At 44.9% G+C, this 21696-nt stretch overlaps 1 protein-coding gene across 3 annotated transcripts in view; it reads right to left on the minus strand.

The window, feature by feature from the left end:
• Grhl2 (grainyhead like transcription factor 2) overlaps positions 1-21696 on the minus strand; it is a 120287-nt gene that overhangs the window by 96982 nt on the left and 1609 nt on the right. The window contains exon 1 of one of the 3 annotated variants that reach the window (XM_041637645.1): positions 21611-21662. The exons of the other annotated variants lie outside the window; for them this stretch is intronic. The gene's annotated coding sequence lies outside the window, so the exon portion shown is untranslated. Of the gene's footprint in view, positions 1-21610; positions 21663-21696 lie in introns of those variants that run through there. 3 annotated transcript variants of the gene reach the window in all.

Below are 21696 nucleotides of genomic sequence, written 5' to 3' on the forward strand. Positions count from 1 at the left end.
TATTTTTAAAAATACTAATATTAATTCCAGATATGGATAGAAAGTATAAGTTTAAACATGCTATTTAGAAAAAAAAGAAGTCATCCAGGTGTGGTTGTATATGCCTTTAGTCCCAGAACTTGGGAGGCAGAAGTAGGCAGATCTCTGTGAGTTGGAAGCCATTTTGTTCTACATAGTGAGCCCAAAGACAGGCAGAACTGCATAAAAAAAACCCTGTCTCAAAATAACAGAAGAGAAAAATATTTAAAAAAAAAACACACAAAGACAAACAAATAAAGAACCTAAGCAAACAAACAAACAAAACCCCACACATTTATGGCCTTCAAGATGCCTTAGTGGATAAAGGCACCTGCCACCAAGCCTCATGTGGTAGGAGAGGACCAGCTCCAGCATTTGTCCTCTGACCTCCAATGACATAGCTCTTCCCACACACATAGATACAGACAGACAGATGATAGATAGATAGATAGATAGATAGATAGATAGATAGATAGATAGACAGACGGACACTGGATGGAATGATGATGATGATCATACATACATACATACATAGGTAGATAGAGATGTAGAGAAATATCCAATAGTGACAATTACTAGGATAAAAAAGGTGAAGAAATGTTAGGGCAGGACTGGAGAGATGACTCAGTGGTTAAGAGCATGTACTGCAGTTCCCAGTGCCCGTGTTGGGGAGTGAAGCTACCTGTAGCTACAGCTTCAGGGGATCCAATATCTCTAGCCTCCATGGACATCCACACACATGGCTCAATTACAGAGACACACACATCCACATGATTAAATACTAAGAAAAAATGGAAAGAAAACGTAGAGCAGCAGTTATCTCAGGGAGTGCAGACTCCTGGAAAGCCCCTTAGATCCTCCCAAGATCATCAAGGAGGAAGCCGGGACACTTCTCCCCTCACCACGGCTGCTCCCTCCCACAAACCAGGCCCAGCAGCAAGCTGGGTGTGAGAGATGTTTCTCTTGCCACACATGCAAAATGGAAACAAAGAAACAAACAAGCTGTTGGCATTTGAAATTGTTCCTGGTAACACTGTATACCATATTAATTTTGTTCATTTCAAACCTTGGGGAAAGTTCCATCCAACAAAGTTGTAGGTGTGTGTAAAAGCACTTTGAAACACAGTGTCTATGTGTGCTTTTATGCTGTGGCACACGTCTGGAGGACAGAGCCAGTCCCCTTGTTTCCTGTCCCACCTATGTCTCAGGGACGAAGCTCAAGTCATCAGGCTTAGAGGCAGGAGCTCTCCATCTCTGAAGAGAAAGAATGACAAACTCATAAGCTACCTGTCCGGGCAACATTTTCTAAAATAGGAATCCAACATAAGTCTTGCACGTCAAGAAACAAACTGACGGCGTTTGTTGAAAATGATCAATCACATCTGAGTTTTTGAGCACATTTAAAACTTGCTTTCAATCACTATTAAAACTTCATAATATTCACATACTCTCTGGTGAGACCTATGAAAATGGGAATGGATGGGATTTCTCGCTTTTATGCCAGGAGAACTGCTTCCATGGGGGATGATCTGAATTAAGCAGTATTTTAAGCTGCTGGAAGAGTGCTCCAAAATCCCAGATAGGCAAGCCAACTGCTCCAGGTACAGATGAGGACTGAAGGCCTCAGTGGAGCAGAGTTCACGAATTTCCTCCTCTGCATTGCATTAACCTTTCACACACTACTGCTGAATTAGGACTGGAGTATGTACGCGCGTGTGCACAGACACACACCACACACACACACACCACACACACACACACCACAATTTTCTTTTTCAGAATACCTAAGCAAACCAACATTTTCAACAGACTTAATGAGAACACAGATAGGAGACCAGCTGCTATCTGGTGAACCACAGTTGAAAATTGGAAAAACATAAACCACCCCTCTCCACACTAATATGTATTTGTTTCAGAAAAACTAGTTGTTTTTATTTTAGACAATGTCCCCTTAACATGCAAAGGATTTGTAGTTATTATTTTAATGCATTCATTCTTTTTTTTGTTTGTTTGTTTTCTTTTTTTTTCTTTTTTTTTATTTTATTTTTTTTTAATTTATTTATTTATTAAAGATTTCTGTCTCTTCCCAGCCACCGCCTCCCATTTCCCTCCCCCTCCCCTAATTAAGTCCCCCCCCTCAGCCCGAAAAGCAATCAGGGTTCCCTGTCCTGTGGGAAGTCCAAGGAACCCCCCACCTCCATCCAGGTCTAGTAAGTTGAGCATCCAAACTGCCTAGGCTCCCACAAAGCCAGTACGTGCAGTAGGATCAGATACCCATTGCCATTGTTCTTGAGTTCTCAGTAGTCCTCATTGTCCGTTATGTTCAGAGAATCCGGTTTTATCCCAGGCTTTTCCAGACCCAGGCCTAATGCATTCATTCTTAACAGTCTTAAATTTCTCTCTAACATGTTACTCTTTTGTGGGGTGCTGTGGTGGAGTATCCTAGACTTACATTCTACACCAAGCGATATCCCAGCCCATCTTCTAATATGATGAAAATCAATGAAATCCATATAAACATGAAGGCCAACACAACAGTCTTCAATCATTAGTGAGTTCAAAGGACTCTGGAGCCAGTGGAGAAGGAAGGACATGGTGCCATGTGGTTATCGTTCCAGGACTACAACTTCGCTGTAGCAGGGAGTTACATGCTTACATGAGCATGAATAGAGGCTAAAGGTTAAAGAGCTGAGCATGTAACATGTTAAGGGGAAGAATACCAGAAAAATTGATGAAAATAAAGTAGATAGACATAATCAAAGAAACAAATGCGTACAATTATTATGAACAAAAAGGAAATGAATGATGAAAATAGATGTAAGAAAAAGCTGTTTAAGAGCCAGTGAGATGGCTGCATAGGTCAAGGTACCTGGCATGCAAGCCTGGCAAACTGGGCTCAATCCCTGAAACTCATGAAATGATAGGAAAGACTCAAGCACCTCCACAAACCAGTCCTCGTCACCACAGATCTGTGGGACACGCATGCACACCCATGCACACATTAATTATAATTTCTTTTATAATAGTTTTAAGACTAATGAAGTGGAAAAGATAACTAACAAACTGATGAGCCTGGTGCCACATGACTTTAATAATCCCAGCACTCCGGAGGCAGAGGCAGGCAAATCTATGTGAGCTTGAGACCAGTGGGGTCTACGGAGTTCCAAGACAGCCAGGGCTGTTATACAGTGAAAGACTGTCAAGAAAAAGAAAGAGGGGGAGGAGGGGGAAGAAGAGGAGGAAGAGGAGGAGGGAAAGAAGGAGCACATTGTATTCCCAAGTCTCCCTCAGTATCCAGTTTCAGAACCCAACCTCTGACACAGACTGAAAGGGGCAAGGAATCTGACCTAAAAGAACACTAACATTGAGAAAGTGAATGTTGCCACTTTAATCCCAGCACCCAGGTGCATAAGCAGAAGGATCTCTGAGTTCGAGGCCAGCCCGGTCTCCAGAGCAAGTTCCAGGACAATCAGGACTACACAGAGAAACCCTGTCTCAAAAACAAAAAGGGAAAAAAGATGGAGAGAGAAAAGAAAAATGAACAAATTGACAAAAATAACCAAATAGCCAAGCAGGAGAAGAAGAGAGAATGTTAGACACAGCACACATTTAATAAAAAGAGAATTCCAAGTTACGTTATGCAAACTGAGAGCAGGGAGAAGCTCTCTAGCGGGAAGCATTTGTAGAAGAAACGTGAATATCCATGATTCCCTTACCTGAAGAGACAGTCACTTTCCAGTAGAGAAACCTCGAAGTGACTGCCTTAACCAGGTGCCGAGGGCAGAACTCTTAAAACAAAGGGGAAACGGTCAAGTGAGGAGACCGAGCTGGTGACTGGTGACTACGGCACAGGGCTAAACAAGCAGGGGAAAGTCTGTAAGAACACAAAAATAAAAACAAGTGGCTTTGGGTGGAGCTGTGATCTGTGCGCAGCATCTGTCATGTTGCTTCCACTGGAATACAGATGGAATAAAAGGCCACCCTGTGAGAGAAGGGCTGACCCCTGGGAGGTGACAACTTCCCTTGATAAGGCAGGAAGCATTCTTGATCCCGCTGAAACCTGGTCTCTTCCTGGGGAATCACACAATCACCCCTATGGCAGGATGAATACCTTCCTCCCTTGTCTACCAGCAAAACTGCTCCTTGACTCCTGGAGACCAGCAAGGTGGGGTCCGCAAGTAAAGACACTGCTGCCAAGACTTGTGATGGAGCTTGATGCCCCAGCCCCACACAGTGGAGAAAGCTGACTCTGGCAAATTGTCCTCTGACCTCCCTCCACACAAGTGCTATGGCACACATTAAATAAAAACAAACATTTGAACTTTGTGGGGGAGGGCTCAGGCAACAATGACAAAGGCGGGTCCAGTCTCTGCCCTGATGGAGCTTTTCTAGATGAACACACAATTGCAGATGTGAGAAGTGCAGATGAAGAGAAAGCACAGGGTGTTGGAAGAGAATCTCTCCTGGGGACCAAGTCCAACTCACTAACTCTAGAGGTCAGAGAGTCCAGACCACTGGAGTAGCTGACTCTTCCCTAGGGACTCTTCCCAGCCAGCGAAAAGAAGAAAAAGAAAAGGAAAGGAAAGGAAGAGGAAGAAGAAGAGGAAGGAGGAGGGAGGGAGGGAGGAAGGAAGGAAGGAAGGATCTTTAAAAGAAAGAAACTAACTACTGGCCAAGTACAGACACACGGACAGCAGATTACACTAGGGTTTGTCATTCACTTTTCTGATTTGGTATTAATTCTCTTCACTTATCGGGGAAGGGGAATGGGAAATGCTGTGCCACGGAGCACACATGGACAAGTTATGGAAGTTGTTCATGTGAGTTCTGGGGATCACACTCAGACTGCCAGGTTGAGCATCAAAGGCCCTTACGGCCTGGGCTGTCGTCTTACCAGCCCAGTATCTAGGACTGAGTTCACCTGGACTCCGAGAGAGAAGACTAATGGGCAAGTTCTTCTGCCAGGAAAGCATCGGGTCACATGCATTTTACATCACTCTGGCAATGGAGGGTGGGAAGAAAAGAACAGGTGCTAAGAAACTAGCGTGAGGGGCTGGGAAGATGCTCAGCGGTTAAGACAGTAGATACTACAGCTGGGCAGTGGTAGTGCACGCTTTTAGTCCCAGCACTCAGGAGGCAGAGGCAAGCGGATCTCTCTGAGTTCAAAGCCAGCCTGGTCTACAGAGCTAATGCCAAGACAGCTAGGGCCGTTACACAGAGAAACCCTGTCTCGGAAAAAATAGAAAAATAGTATTCAAAACAGATACTCTGACTAACAGTTGGAATCAGGCTCCATCTTTAACGATGCCACACAGGAAGGGGCAGGGAGGTTCACACATAGAGCATCCCAGAACAGAGATTATATAAGTGTCCTTTCTGTAAAACAAGACAAATAACTTGACTGTATTGCATAGCAAATGTGACGGGGGGGGGGGGGGGGGGGGCACAGGTACAGTTTGGAGTACAGGGCGCGCCTACAATACTTCTTGGGCCTTGGCACATTCCTTAATACAGCAAAAATAAACAAAGGTAAGCCCAAAAGGAAGTGACAGACGTGAGGAGCTAAACTTTGGCCTGCCCTGTGAAAATTTAGATAGACCTCTGAAGGCACTGTCTAAAAGGCAAAAGTAAGTTATGAATATCTTTCTCTTGGGGACAATGGACAACAACAAAAAAGATAGCAATTGAATATTAAAGTTGTCGAAAGTGTATAATGCATTCCCCATTCCCCCTCATCTCTAAAACAGAATTTCATGAAAGAAGAATTGGATCCTAAAGTTCATATGGAAAAAGAAACTTAGCAACAATTTCCGAAGAGCAGCCCACCAGCCTAACAATTCCAGACACTGCAGCTTGTGCGAAGCTATCTCTGTGGTCACCCCTGAAACACACATCAGTGGGACAGAAATAGTCATGAAAATGTCCCAAATCCCCCACAGAAATTTAATATATGATAAAAATAGAATTTTAAATAAGTAGAAGAACTATGAAAACTAGGAAAACAAGTATGAAAATAGCCTCATTCTTCAACAGATCACCTCCAGATGAATCAAAGCTTCCAACAGAACCTTGAAGCCATCTTTTTGTTTATCCCTATTTAATTTTAGGGCAGAGAAACCTTATTAAGAAAAACCACAGGTTGAAAAATGCAACAAAAAAAAGAAGAAAGAAAAGGAGAGAGGGAGGGAGGAAGGAAGGAAAGGAGGGAGGGAGGAGGGAGGGAGGAAGAAACATAGAAAGAAAGGGACTGAAGACAAGACTGAGCAGTTAACAGTACATACTGCTCTTTCTGAGGACCTTAGTTCCCAGCACTTATATAAGATGGCTTACAACTGCTGCAACCCCAGTACCAGGGGGATCTCACACCTCTGATGTCCAAGAACATTTGCATTCAGATATACATACTCCTCTCCTCCCACACACAATTAAAATAATAAAAAACAAATCTTTTGAAAAAATGAGAGAAACAACCAGGCGGTGGTGGTGCACTTCTTTAATCCCAGCACTTGGAAGGTATAGGCCGGTGGATCTTTGTTAGTTCAAGACCAGCCTGGTCTACAAGAGCTAGTTCCAGGACAGGCTCCAAAGATACAGAGAAACCCTGTCGAGAGAGAAAGAGAGAGAGAGAACAAAATGAATCAAAAAGGATGAATTTGTAAGAATTTGAAATCTCTAAGGAACTAAGTCATGGCACAGCTCAAAGACACACACATGGTGTAGGCAGTGAGATGTCTCTGCCAATTCTAGAGTTTTAAAAGTTGCTTATAATGCACTTTCTGTTTACTTGGGTAATATTATATCCTAGAGTCTTTGAAGGAGTTAAAAATTAGTTATAATTATAGTTTTCCTTAGATAAAAGATGAAGTAGATATAAATGTTATAACTATAATTCTTGCTTGACACCTGTTTTGTTATATGTAATTTTACTATGTTAAAGTTAAAACCTTCCTTTTTATTTAAACAAAAAAGGAAAAACGGTGTAGGAGGTACTTCTGCCTATGTGTTGCTTTTATTGGTTACTGAATAAAGAAGCTGGCTTGGGCCTATAGCAGGGCAGAACAGAGCTAGGCGGGGAAAACTAAACTGAATGCTGGGAGAAAGAGTCTGGAGATGCCATGCAGCCACTGCCAGAGACAGACAAGCCAGAACCTTGCCAGTAAGCCACAGCCACATGGCAATATACAGATTAATAGAAGTGGGTTAAATTAAGATGTAAGAGCTAGCCAATAAGAAGCTAGAGCTAATTGGCCAAGTAGTGATTTAATTAATATAGTTTCTGAGTGATTATTTCTGGTCTGAGAAGCTGGGAACAAACAAGTGGCCTCCTACAACAATGGTAAGCAATGATGACTACCTCATTATACAAACAGCTTCTAAGAAACAAGAAAAGACCAATAACAAAAAATGATAAAGTACATTAACTTCCTCTCTTTCTCTCTCTCACACACATATGTACACACACACAAATAAAAGTAAAAAATAAATTAATGATAAAATCGACTTCTGGCATATACAGATAGTTTGCAAAAGCTGGGCCCACATAGTGTGACCCTTAGTTCCTCAAAGGCTGCCCTTGCTTTACAAGTTTCATGGCAGAGAAAGTCAAAAATCCTAGATAACATAAGAACTTTTTTTTTTTTTTTTTTTTTTTTGGTTTTTCGAGACAGGGTTTCTCTGTGGCTGTGGAGCCTGTCCTGGAACTAGCTCTGTAGACCAGGCTGGTCTCGAACTCACAGAGATCCGCCTGCCTCTGCCTCCCGAGTGCTTTTTAAAATGAGTTCTAAAATGGGTGGTGGTGGCGCACACCTTTAATCCCAACACTCGGGGAGGCAGAGAAAAGCAGATCTCTGTGAGCTCCAGGACAGGCTTCAAAGCTACAGAGAAACCTTGTCTTGAAACACAAAACCAAAAAATAAAAATACCACCACCAGCAATAAACAACAACAAATTTTAATGTTAAGTTTTACTTTAATCACAGGGTCCTCGAAATTTATCTTTGACCTCATTTAAAACAGCATCATTTTTTAAGATTGTTACTTTTACCTTTATTTGGTGTGTGTGAACACTAGACCATGCACAGGTGTATTACAGTGTGCCGCGGTGTGGCGGTCAGAGGACGATCTGTGGGACAAGCTCTCTGTATCATATGGGTTTCTGAGACTGCACTTGGTGGCCAGGCTTGATGACAAGCACCCTTACCACTGAGCCATCTCACCGACCTGTACCCCTACTTTTTAGACAAACCACTGAGCATTTCCTGACCATTAATATGCCCGGGAGGCGGGAGGTGGACGGACAGAAGCCTGACCGAGCTGAGCGATGAAAACACAGGGGTGTCCGTGTTCACGGGAGAGAGCACCAGCCCCAGGACTTTGGCTCATTCCTCAGTCCGCACCTATCTCGCCTTCCTCTTCCAGCTGATTATCTGAAGAATGGGAGCCAAACATGAAATGGCTGTTTCTCTAAGACGGCTTGTTTTCCTTCTAATGACATCGTTAAGCCTTCAATTGGCAGCCTGTGTCGTTTGGGGCCTCCGCACCGAGGAGGTGTGGGCCGTGAGTCTGGCTCCTCCTCACTCAGCGCGCCCGTGAGATGTGTATGAGGTGAGTTCTCCGTGTTGCGGTGTTTATCCTGTGCTAGTTCATCTGCGCTCTGCTTGCAGAAGGTCCCATCCTTTCCTGCAGCGGAAGTGCTGATCTGAGTCGTGTTTAATGACAAAGAACTAGGACCCGGTCTTAGACTCAGGGGTGGCTCAATGCCTATTATAAACTGTGTTTACTAGCTGGGAAGTCTCTAGAGCTGAACTCTCGATTCCAAACCACAAAATAAACAAATACAAAGCTCAATCTTCCTGATGCTGCGCCCTTTTAATACAGTTCCTCATAATGTGATGACCTCCAATCATAAAATTATTTTCATTGCTACTTCATAACTGTAATTTTATTACTGTTAAGAATCTTTATGTGGGGGGCTGGAGAGATGGCTCAGCGGTTAAGAGCATTGCCTGCTCTTCCAAAGGTCCTGAGTTCAATTCCCAGCAACCACATGGTGGCTCACAACCATCTGTAATGGTGCCCTCTTCTGGCCTTCAGGCATACACACAGAAAGAATATTGCATAAATAAATAAATAAATATTTTTTAAAAAAAGAATCTTAATGTAGGCCTGGAGAGATGGCTCAGAGGGTAAGAACACAGGCTGTTCTTCCAGAGGTCCTGAGTTCAATTCCCAGCAACCACATGGTGGCTCACAACCACCTGTAATGAGATCCGGTGCCCTCTTCTGTCCTGCATTCATGCATGCAGACAGAACACTGTATGCATATAAATAAATAAATCTTTTTTGAAAAAGAAAAAAAAAGAATCTTAATATATGGCACTTGCCTTTAATTCCAGCACTTAGGAGGCAGAGGCAGGAGGATCTCTATGAGTTCAAGGCCAACCTGATCTACAAGAGCTAGTTCCAGGGCAGGCTCCAAAGCTACAGAGAAACCCTGTCTCAAAAAAACAAAAAAGAATCTTAAGGTAACTATTTTTGGAGATAGAAGTTTCCAAATGGATCGAGACCCACAGGTTCAGAAGCACTGCTCTGTGAAGTGGGAGAAGGTTGTGAGAGGCTGGTCTGAGGGTAGAGTGGCTCCTTAGCAGGGTTAAGGCCCTGGCTGGAAGGAAGGAAGAAGGGAGAGGCAGAGAGGGAGAGAGGAAGAGAAGGAAGGAAGGGAAGTTAGAAGAAAGGAAAACATCAAAAGAAATGAGCATACACATCTAGTTGGCAAAGATTAGGAAGCAGACAGCCTGCCTTATCAGAGGAGTGTGTCACTGCTGGCTCAGACCCACCCGCCATGGGCGGGAGTTTTAATTAGGATGAAATAACTGGAGGGTAATTTGGAACTAAGAACCAAATGTTTGAATTCCAGTTTCTTGGGATGTGTTTAAATCCTGCACGAAACCTTAGCTGTAAGGATGATGGATAAAGTACTGACTTCAGTAAGAAAAGCAAAGGAGAAATGGCTGACTTAGCTTGAAGAGCCCCATTCCATGTAAAACTGCAAAGCCTTTAAAGTGTTCATCACTAGAGAAAGCAACCTAAAATAAATAACAATTTAAAAATTAAGTTACTGGCCAGGCTGTCATGTTCCTTTACTCTCAGCGCTGGGAGGCAGAGGCAGGGGGATCTCTGGTTTATTCAAGGCCAGCCTGGTCTACAGAGCGAGTTCCAGGACAGCCAGAGCTGTTACACAGAGAACCCCTGTCTTGTGAAAAGTCAAAAGATAAAAAGCAACTGCCAGATGTAATGGTGCACACCTCTAACCTCAGCAGAGACAAGGGAATCTTAGTGATTTGGAGGCCAACTACATAGCAAGTTCCAGGCTGCTTAAAGCTACATAGTGAGATCCTGCCTCAAAAAAAAAAAAAGGCAAAAACAAAAACCCGTTATGTACAAATGAGAACCTGTACCATAAAACACCTTCACTTAAGGGCAGCCTGAAACCAGATGTGGTTGCACATCTGTAATTCCAGCACTTGAGAGGTGGAGGCAGGAGGATTAGAAGCTTAGGGGTCATCCTTCATGAAGTGCAGCCTGGGTTCCAGAAGACTGCCGTCTATGATAGCAGTGTGGGAAGGCATGAGGTAGATCATCCAGACGTACAAGTGTGCATAGAAAATAACCCAGGGGCTGTGGAAGCAATTCAGTGGCGAAGAGTGCTTGCTGAGCAGCATGAGAACCTGTGGCTTTCCTGGTTCACAATTACAACCCCTGAACTGGGGAAGGTGGTAGAGACAGGAGGACCACTGGAGCTTGCTGAAGACGCCTAGCTGAAAACGGGTGAGCACAGTATTCAGCGGGATACCCTGCCTCAGGGGAAAAAGGCAGAGAAGTTGAGGCTATATAATATCTGTCTCTGGCCTTGCACATGTACATACATACATACATACATATACATACGGACACGCATATACATACACACGTACATACATATACATATGCATATATCACACATAAAACAAAATCTAATCTATAAGCCGGGAGTGGTGGCACTGGGTGTGGTGGTACATGCCTTTATTCCCAGCACTCAGGACAGAGAGGCAGGAGCATCTCTGTGAGTTCAAGACCTGCCTAGTCTACATACTGGGTTCCAGAACAGCTAGTCACACCCTGTCTGCCTCAAAAATATCAAAATCCAACTGATATCATATAACAAAAATCTAGGAATTCTAGAGAAAACTTTCTCTAGAATTATTTGTATTTGTGTGTATGTGTGTGCCTAGGTTGAGTTTTGACACGTGTGCAGGTGTCATGGAGGTCAGGTCCCCTGGAGCTGGAGTTACAGGTGGTTGTGAGCTGTCTGACATGGGTGATAGGAACTGAACATGGGTCCTCAGGAAGAGATCAAATACTCTTTTCCACCGTGCCAACTCTCCAGCCCTAAAGAAACATTTTTATACATCTTCCGTGCTCCAGGAATATTTTGCACACTTAATCCAATCTTTGGTCACAAAGGCTCTGAAGAGCAAGTTTAGTTCACTGGCCAGGAGTGAGTGGGTGTGAGGCAGCATGGGAACTTGGATCTAGACGAGTTCCTGACTTGAGCAGAGGTGTCTTGTTCTTTGGGAGGAACTGAGGGAGAAGAACGTGTCAGCCTGTCTAGTGAAGGAAAGGAAAGAGCGTATACGCTGTTCTGCCTAGTTCATTTCAACTTCAGTGACCGATGAATTGTGTCTCCAAGTTCATAGGCAAATTAAATAAGCAGGTTTGTGTGTTTTGCAATTTTGTTTTGTTGGGGGGTTTTTTGTTTGTTTTCAAAACAGGGTTTCTCAGTGTAACCTGGCTGTCTCTGGAACCAGGCTGGCCTTGAACTCACAGAGTTTCACCTGTCTCTGCCTCCCAAGGGCTGGGATCAAGGGTGTGCGCCACCACACCCAGGGCCAGGTTACTGGATACAATGCAGAGAATTTACCCTAGGCAGTTTGCTGCAATCCAAGACAAACACGGGGTAAACCAGGGACCACGCAGACCCTTTCCTTCTACACCCTCCTCTGTAAGGACACCTAGCTTTGGTTAGACTTCCAGCACCCACGGATGATTTTTTAACTGTAATATTTCAAGCCTGGAAACTTAATGGACAGAGGAGGGGAGAGGCAGGGGAGTGGGAGAAAAGAGAGCCAGACAAATCCCACCTTCGAACACACCACGCCAGCGCATACCTACTGCCTTTTCACACACTTGAGTTCTACAGCCAATGGCTGCTTTTATCCTTGCTCACATAACTTTGGCAAGATCTCTGATTCCCCAAAGTCGGCTTCTCCAAGTTCGAATCGCATACTCTTTGTTCTCTGCTGTAAATGCTCTCTGGGTCCGTTAAGAAGCAGATAACTTAATGTTTGTGAGGAAGCTTCGGTAAAGGCTTCTGAAGTGAGGCTCAAGAACCGGACTGCAGAGTGGTCTTTACAGAAGCGGTTAGCTGGGCAGAAGTCAGTCCGCGCGATGGAGAAAGGGCCATTAGCTCAGTCCTGCACTGTTCTCAACTTTAGAGGGCCAATTTCAGACTCTCCCAGGGCATCCTGGCAGGAATCAGCACAGCTGGAGCTAACAACACCCCTCTCCAAGGTCACTCCAGAGCAGAAGCTTTCTTCAGGAGCAAACAGGCACACGTGCAGTTACGGGGCGGTAAAAAATTTCTTGCGTTCTCATTCATTCTCCAGCTTCAAATTGCACCAAGATTGGAAGTTCCTGCACTGCTCTTTTTTTTTTTTTTTTTTTGGTTTTGGTTTTTCGAGACAGGGTTTCTCTGTGGTTTTGGAGCCTGTCCTGGAACTAGCTCTTGTAGACCAGGAGCTCCTTTGAAAAGTAACTACTTTTCAAAATTGTATTCAGTAATTGTGCTTCACAAAACTCCCAAAAACAGGGTCATTGAGCCACAAAACCATTGAGTCCCCAGGTGTGTGAAGGAACAGAACAGGCCAGTGGGCACAGTCATGGAGCAACCAGGCATCCAGGGCCAGAAAGAGGAGGTGGGAGTTTTATTTACTGGTGCACTAGGACAAGTGTTACCATTTATTTATATCCGCCTGCCTCTGCCTCCTCAGTGCTGGAATTAAAGGTGTGTGCCGCCACTGCCTGGAGAACTCTCCATTTATATTTAACTACATCTGATGTTTGTCTTTTAGTCAATATGAATGATATACATATTTAAGATTTATTTTTATTATTTTTAACTATACATACATGTGGGTACGTTACGTATATACGTGCAAATGTGTGCTGGTTGGTGCCCATGGAAGCCAGTAGGGTTGGATCCCCTGGAGTGGTTGAGTCACCCAGTATGAGTGCTGGGAATCAAACTCTAGTCTGTTGGAAGAGCAAAAAAAGCTCTTCATTCCTTAACCACCCCTCCAGGCTCTGGCTTACATACTTTAAGAGTATCTAGCCGGGTGGTTGTAGTGCAGACAGAGGCAGACAGATCTCTGTGAGTTCAAAGTCAGCCTGGTCGACAGAGCTAGCTCCAGGACAGCCAGGGCTACACAGAAAAACCCTGGCGTGCGCGCGCGCATGAAAGAGAGAGAGAGAGAGAAGGAGAGAGAGGAGAGACTGTAGTCTTTATTAGGGCTTTTGTGTCTTAAACAAGATTGTTCCAACACAACTTCCAAAGGGCTCCTGACCAAAGAATGTCTGCTTCAGAGGGTTTAATCCCTCAGTTCATGAGATGGAGATTTTTTTTAAATATTTATTTATTTATTTATTATGTATGCAATGTTCTGTGTGTATGCCTGAAGGCCAGAAGAGGGCACCAGATCTCATTACAGATGGTTGTGAGCCACCATGTGGTTGCTAGGAATTGAACTCAGGACTTTTGGAAGAGCAGGCAATGCTCTTAACCACTGAGCCATCCCTCCAACCCCTCTTACTCTTATTATTTATATTTTATATGTATATACTTCCTCTGAACTCTAAGCTGTGGTCTTGGCAGTACTTCCTGACAATGTGTTTCCTGAATTACATTTTATTAAAGGGGGCATAGAAAAAAGAAGGGGGAAGAAAGAAGGAGCAGTAAGGGAAGAAGAGGAGGAGGGGAAGAGAAAAGGAGAGAGGAGAGGGAAAGGGGAGGAGCAGAAAAGGAAGGACAGGAGTGAGGCAGAGGGGAGGAGACAAGAAGAAGGGAGGAGGAAAAGACGGGAGGGGGAGGGGAAACCTTCTTAAGATTTTAGTGAATGTTTGGTTCATTCCCCATTACCTCACTCTCCTTCGATGGGCCTAGTAGAACCATTCCAGGACCCTGTCAGTGACGTTCTCAGAGTCCCTGCCAGCTCGTATCTGATTTCCTGGACCCCTTATCTACCAGTCAGCCCTGGGAGGCTGTGCGGGGCAGGAACCCTCTAGTGAAGCCACCTAGCTGCCCTTTGGGCTTCTCAGCCCTCGCCATGCCCCCTGCTGGAGGCCTCAAATCATTCTGGATCTTAATCAGAACATCTTTGGTTCTGGAGCACCAGGAGGGGCTCATGAAGAGCAGTCAGACCAGCAGCCTGGTATCTCTGGACCCTAGGAACCTCCAACAGCCCAGACCCCTTTGAAGGGAAGACGCAGACTCCAGACACTGGGGAGGCGAGTCTCCTCGGGGACCACTTCCCTCAACTCCATTTTGCAGATGGAAAAGGAAGAAATAATGAATACTCTCATCTTATGTTAATTATCTTATTGGCAATACAGGAAGGCGGTAACTGCTACTTTGTTCCTGGCTTCTTTGAAAAGATAGATCAGAGAAGTACAGAAAGCAGCGCTTTTATGGGGCTCACTGAACTGAGAAGTAAGGCAACAGTGTGGGGTGAGTGTGGGAAGGAAGGCCCCTGGGAACCTACGGGAGGGCACTCAGAGCCAGAGTGAGCATTCACAGACTCTGTCACCACGATACTACTATGCCTATTTCCTTCAAAGACAAAGAAGCAAGCTTTCCCAGACCACTCCAGACTTTGTTCCCCGAGTACAATCCTAGCGTATAGCACAGAGAGGACACCAAACACTTGGCTTATGAAATGTTCAACCCCAAATCCTTAACTTAGTTACTCACGTGACCAACATGGGCCCTAAGATTTGTTCCATCTTAGGATCCTAGGCTTCAGGTTAAAACCAACCCAATTCCCCAGGAATAATTAATTTCATGCCATCCATCTGTCTCCCATCTGAAACCCAATCCGGCCACTTTGCTCCTGCCTGTCTGCTGAGCAAACACGGGCCACTCCACCCTTGCTGAAGCAGCTTCATCCTGTCCATGCTTGCTTTACCCCTTCCTTTCCTCTCCCCAAGTCTTTCCACACCTCGGAAGCCCTGATCCCTGCCTGATTGGGAGGAGGGGGTCAAGGTCAGAGTGTCTGCCGAACTGCTAGCCTAGCACGTGGGATGCCCTGAGTTCCATTCTCGAGCAGCAAAATACAAACAATTGAATGAATGAATGAATGAATGAGCGAGCAAATAAATAAATAAATAAATAAAACCAAAAACTGAAAAGCCAAGAGCACAGGCCTTTTACAGAGAAGTGGGCCCTTCAGTGTTTATACAGGCGTTAACTGTTGCTTTCCTTGCCTGCCCTGTGCCCAAGTGAAATCAGACCACCGCAAAGCGCTGCGCCCTGCTCACTGCCACCCACGTTCCTTACAAAGTAAAATTTGCTGCTTCACAGGCCTGGGGCAGCTCCCGCTTACACAGACTGCCCTCCCATGCAAATGCGCCCTCCTTCTCTACAGCCCAGACTTATTTTCATAACAATATACTCTGAAATCCTCAGAACCTTGGCGAGACCTGGTGGCTATTCTAGTAGCAATTCAGAATGTGTAGTCTTAATAAATAATATTGTTACTCCTCACCAGCACACCCAGTTAAAATATTTCTCTTTTCCCATTAGAGTTGGGATGGGGGAGGGTTATGATCCCCGCAGATACTTTGTTTCTGTTACACATAACCTTCATAGCCCTGCACTGTCTGCCCTTCACTGGTAAGAAGCCTATAGCAGTAGCTGGGGGGAAGCTCAACAGTTAAGAGCTCTGGCTGCTTCCAAAGGACCTAGGTTCAATTCCCATTAACCACAAGATGGCTCACAACCATCTGTGACTCCAGTTCCAGGGATCCCAGGCTGGCCTCTGTAGGCACCAGGCAAGCAAAAGGTGGACAGACATATACCCAGGAAAAACAGCATAACAACCATAAACACGAACATATGTGTGTGTGTGTTGCTGATGATTTATAAACAGCAGGCTGCGATGCGGCAAGCCTTTGATCAAGCCCAGTACTCAAGGAAGCAGAGGCAGGTGAATCTTGGGTTCTGGCAGCTGGAACTACACAGAGAAATCCTGTCTCAAAAAACAAACAAACAAAACTTATGGTGGAACTGGGAACACCACCATGTTTGCCTGGCATATGGGAGGTGCTGGCTTTGACCCCCAAGATTGCCAAGGAAAGAAATGCAAGAGCATAAATTATACCTTGCTAGCAATAGATAAACAAATAAAACTGATACCAAGGAAGCTGGGTTTGTCTAGGAGATAGCACTACACAGGCCGTACAAATGGGAGCTCAGAGGGAATCTGGGGGCCCAAGGGAATGCTGTTGGTAGACTCCCAGGTTATGAGTTGGTGTGGCTAACCCACTGCCAACTAGTCCTGTGACTAACCCACTGCCAACTAGTCCTCTTGGGCCAAAGCGAATTCCTACTTCAGCCTGTCACTGCTCGCTGAGGAATTCTTCCTGGGCAGGTTTGCCAAGCTGATGGCTCTGGTCTCGGAGCAGGCCTAGATAGGCTGTTTCATTAACAGCAGTCCCTGGGTACCCTGGGAGGCAGAGATGTGAGGACCCCCCAAAATGGGTGCTAGGGATTAAATTAGACAGGGCAGCACCTGGTGTTATTATCTGAGCCTTGGACCAAGGTGACAAGGATGGGCTGCTGGGCTCTGAAGGCTAAAGCAAGGCAGCAAAATTTAAAACCATGAGTGGGCAAACAGCGACAGTAAGACTCAAGTCACCTTCCCATGCAATGCTCAGTTCTCCCCAGATATTATAGGAGGACTAACAAGTAAAGAGTATCAAGGAGATGGATCAAAAAGGACCAGGGAATAAAAACATGTTGGTTCAGGCGAGCGGGGAGGCAAAGAAAAGAGAAAAAGTACTATTCAGACAAAGCATTCATTAAAAAAATCAGAATGCTTGTCTGGCATGGTGGCACACGCCTTTAATCCTAGCATTTGAGAGGCAGAGGCAGGTAGACCTCAGAGTTTGAGGCCAGCCTGGCCTACAGAGCGAGTTCCAGGACAGCCAGGGTTACAGAGAGAAACCCCAGCTCGAAGAAAAATAGAAACAAACAAATGAAGCGAAACAAATCAGAAATGCTCACTTGATATCCCAACACTCCACAGGCGGAAGGATCAGGGGCTTAAGTTTATCCTTGGCTAGTGAGTTTGCCGCTAGCCTGAGCTATGGGAGACTTTTGTTTAAAAAAAAAAAAGACAAAAGAGGAAGAGATGGAAGGAAAGGGAAGGAAGGAGGGAATGAGAGAGAAAAAATAATAAGTGCCTGGCTAGACCAGAGTCAGGAAAGAGAACCGAAGCAACTGCCTGTCTCACCTAAGAATTCTTTAAAAGTAAATTTAACAGCTCATCCTAAAGTCAGCCTTGTCAGTACACACCTTCCATTGCCCGTCTCGGGGTTCTTGAACTCAGTTACTGGGGTGTAAACGTTTCTTTTACGTCTGGCTTTCCTGGTTACTTTCCTAAACTGTCCTTTCTACTTTGCAGAAACTGGAGATTCCCACTCCAGTGTAGTGGGTGCCCACTGCTAATCCAATCACCGCAGTAGAGGTTGAAGCAGGGGACCCGAGATTCATGACTAACCTGATCTACATAGCGAGGCTTAGTCATTTTGGACTTGATTTCAGTCCTCCTTAAAAGGGCCCTGGGCCTGTTTAGGCAGCACCGTCTAATCACGGTCATCTACTCACAACTCCCAAGAGCCCAGAAAGAACGCCTGTAGGATCTTTCCTGGCCCAGTTGTTTCAGCAGGGACCAACATCTCACTAGAGTTCTTTACCTTACCTCTGAGCTGGAAACACTGAATATCAATTCAAAGACGGGGGAGCCCTCGGGAAGTGCCACAGTGTGAAACTAGAGACAGGCTTCTTCATACCCAAGTCGACTGAGGACCAGGACAGGAGGTCGTGAAAGACTTCAAACCGGTCTTTAATAGCTCAGTAAACAGGTGAGCTGTCAAAATGACCCCCAACACACACACTCTTCCCTAAACCACAGTTTAGCAAAACAATGAGAGCAAACAACCTCGGGAGGAGGTCTAGGAATTCTAGCTTCCGGTTAGAATCATATCAGCAGCGTCAACCGAGGTAGCCTAAGGGAGAGTAGGAGGTGGCCTCCTTTCACCGAGGCGCGGGCAAGCTTCTGAAGTCCCCAATTTTGCATTTATTGTGTAAAGTGGGCATTGAAAGGATTAGCTAGCTCCATAATTAAGCCGAAAATGAAGTTAAAGCCTGGGTCAGAGCTTCTGTGCAGACTCCTGGGCCATCTGGAGAAAACAATAGCACACCTCTAAGGGCTGAGGGCTATCTGCGGTTTGTCGCTTGCCTCCGGTGGGTGGTTTGTTTGTTGTTTGTTTGAGCAATCAGAAGCTTAGGGAGGAAGGATAGCAAGAATTCCTGGGTGGAATCCCATTATTAAGCATAAACATAATTTATTCCCAGATTTTTTAGACTATATTTTGGTAGTGTTACTCGACATTTTGTTGTTTTTTTTTTTTAGGTAAATCAATCTTGCCTGTGGGTCAATTCTCTGGATGCTGGGACACCAATCAAAGCAGTGTGCGGTACTTTCTTTTAGAGGCATTTGACAAATCCAAGCTCTCTAACAGGTGCGGTTTGCAGAAGCTGAGTGAGAGCTAGGGGACGGTAAGGCAGTCTCGGGCACAGGCTGAGGTGGTAGATCTGAGCTGTGCCAAGAGCCCCGTAGGCTAAATCCAGAGGTGGGAGAGGTGGGAGTGTCTAGTAAACCCCGCCTGCACTGGGGGCCCCTCTGCTGGGAGTACATTTATTCACCCTGTAGCCGCAAGCCTGCACGGTTTAGCCCTCTGTAGTGTCCCAGGAGGGCCAGGGAAGGACACTGGACTGCCGGGCTCAGCTGGGACTTACCATTTACTCACTGACTGTGGCTTCCTGACTGCTCTATATGAGCACAACTTTGTGACTTAGTACACGGCAGGCGGGTGTCTGGATCAATAGGGAACGAATTCCTGTTGATTTACTAGTTACCTTATCTCCCTTAATTCACCCACTTCCTAGTCATGCTCACCTCAAGGCCTTTGCCTGGGAAACTTCTACTCCAGCTATCTTCAGGGCTTGAGCCCTCTTCTGGTCTTTCCTCACGTCCTGGCTCTATGTGAAACATATCCTCCTAAATCATAAATCTTCCAAAGCTCAGCTTTTCAGCAAGCGTCTGTGCTAACCTAATTTCTTATGTTTATTTCTCAACAGTGGACCTTGTTCTCCTAACATATGCTAAACCTGTAAGCACTAGTGAATCTCAACATCTGGATCACAGTGTTCAATATACAGGGCCTCAAGATATAGTTGAGGTGAAAAAATGATTATATATTTGTACTGGTATCGTGGCGATATGATAAATTATTGGCATTTTTACCATTAAAGATATGTAATATAGCCAAATTAATGGAAAACAAAGAAAATCTTAACACATTTAGACAACTCCTTAAGCTAAAACACACAAAGCAATAATAATAATTAGTTGTGATGTATTTTTAACTGTTTTTTAAATTATTGTAACTTTTAGGCTCTTGTCGGGTACTGGCATAAATCCATGTCCATTTTTGGCTTGCCCTCCACTGCAGTGCCCCCCCCCCTTAAGGACATGGCCAGCTCCATACATCTTTGTTTCTTCCTACAGTGCTTACCAGAACATACTGCAAGCAGTACAGAATGCTTTACGCTTATGAAAATATCTGTATAGTCGATTATTACATATGCACATGTGTGTTCCCTCTTCATATGCTTTATGTAATTCCACAGTAAAATAAACAAGAGTTTCTTTTTTTGTAGACCAGGCTGGTCTTGAACTCACAAAGACACACCCGCTACCCCCTTTGGAAAGAGTTTCTTCTCGAAGAGCCTCGCTTACCAACATCCTTGTTGACAAAAGATCGTCAACTCTCATAGAAGTTGAAGGTGGGCGAGCAGAACGTTCTAAAGTGCACACAGAGAGGAAATGTCCGCCCCTCCCCCTCTTCTTTAAGGAGGGGTCACACAAGACAGAGCATTTCACCCTGAAAAGTCACCAGCAAAGACGACAGTGGGCCTGTCTGTGCAAGGCTCAGGGGTTGAGGCCCTTGCTGCCAGTCTGACACCCAGAAACCACATGGAAGAAAAGAACCAATGTTTTCAAGTTGTCCTCTGACCGCCGTGTGCAAGCTTCAATAGCTGCACACACACACACACACACACACACGAAATAAATATATTAGTAAACAGTATTATTTATATAAATCATAACAAGATGATCCATCTTCAGGGCAAACTTTCTCACTAGAAACCCCTTCCTAACGCAAGGTAAAAAGATTACCTGCATCTTGCTTGGATTTGGGATTTAATCTCTAAGAGTTTGCTCTGGGGGAGCATTTCCAGAAAACACAGGCAGGCCTCCTAGGCACAATTTACCAGGAAACACTGCAAGCTCCTGCTAGGAGCCTCTCCCTTGTTCAGGTGACTGGCAGCCTCACCGACCTATTCAGGCACTTTCTCTTGGAATCTCAACCCCATAAAATGCCTCATCAGCCCCCATGCATCCCTGCAGGGGCCCGGTAAAATATGAACATTAAGAAAGTGAAGTGTGCAGGGCATGGTGGGGCCTGCCTTTAATCCCAGCATTAGGGAGGCAGACACAGCCGTATTTGAGTTCAAAAACTGCCTGGTCTCCAGAGTTAGTTGTTCCAGGACAACCAGAGCTACAAAGAAATCCCTGTCTTAAGAAGGGGGGGGGGGGGGTTGACAGGAAGGAAAGAAAAAGAAAAGGAGAGAGAGAATCTCAGATTCCCAAAAGTGACCCGGAAGTCATAGATGACCTCAAACATTTCTCCACCGTTTGAGCAGAGAAAGCAAAGGAGTTTTGACTGTGGTCTTCTTACCGCATCGTTAGTTAGTTTTCCCAGGATGCAAAATGAAATCCTGGGAACCACTAGGTAAAAGCTACTTCCATTAAATGCTCGTGTAATCCTAGATAGGCATTAGCCATAAAAACTAGGTAATACGTACTCGTCAAACCAGATTGTTAGTACTCGGTACTTAGACTCAATAGTGAATAAATTATCCCCATTGGCGCTAAGTATAACCTGGGGAGAATAAATACCCATCCACTTTCATTCGTAATTCGTTTGACTCATGTAGTGCCGCCAAACTAAGCAGTCAAGCTAAATGTTAATTGTGCGATTAAAGTGAACGTGCAGCCACTGTTTTTTCCAAACACTAAACTCAAAACAATTCAACCCACACACACACGAAAACCAAAACGTTGTGATTGCCTTGGATTTGAGTTACATACGTTTGACTCCTTCCACTATGAAGCTAAGGTGGTGGTGGAGACGTGGGTGGGTTGTCTCCTACAACTGACGGCTTTCCAATCCTTAG

This window comes from Microtus oregoni, unplaced genomic scaffold (assembly GCF_018167655.1).
Source record: "Microtus oregoni isolate MIOR12 unplaced genomic scaffold, Mior012 000053F_ref0000044, whole genome shotgun sequence".
Classification (NCBI taxonomy): Eukaryota; Metazoa; Chordata; class Mammalia; order Rodentia; family Cricetidae; genus Microtus; species Microtus oregoni.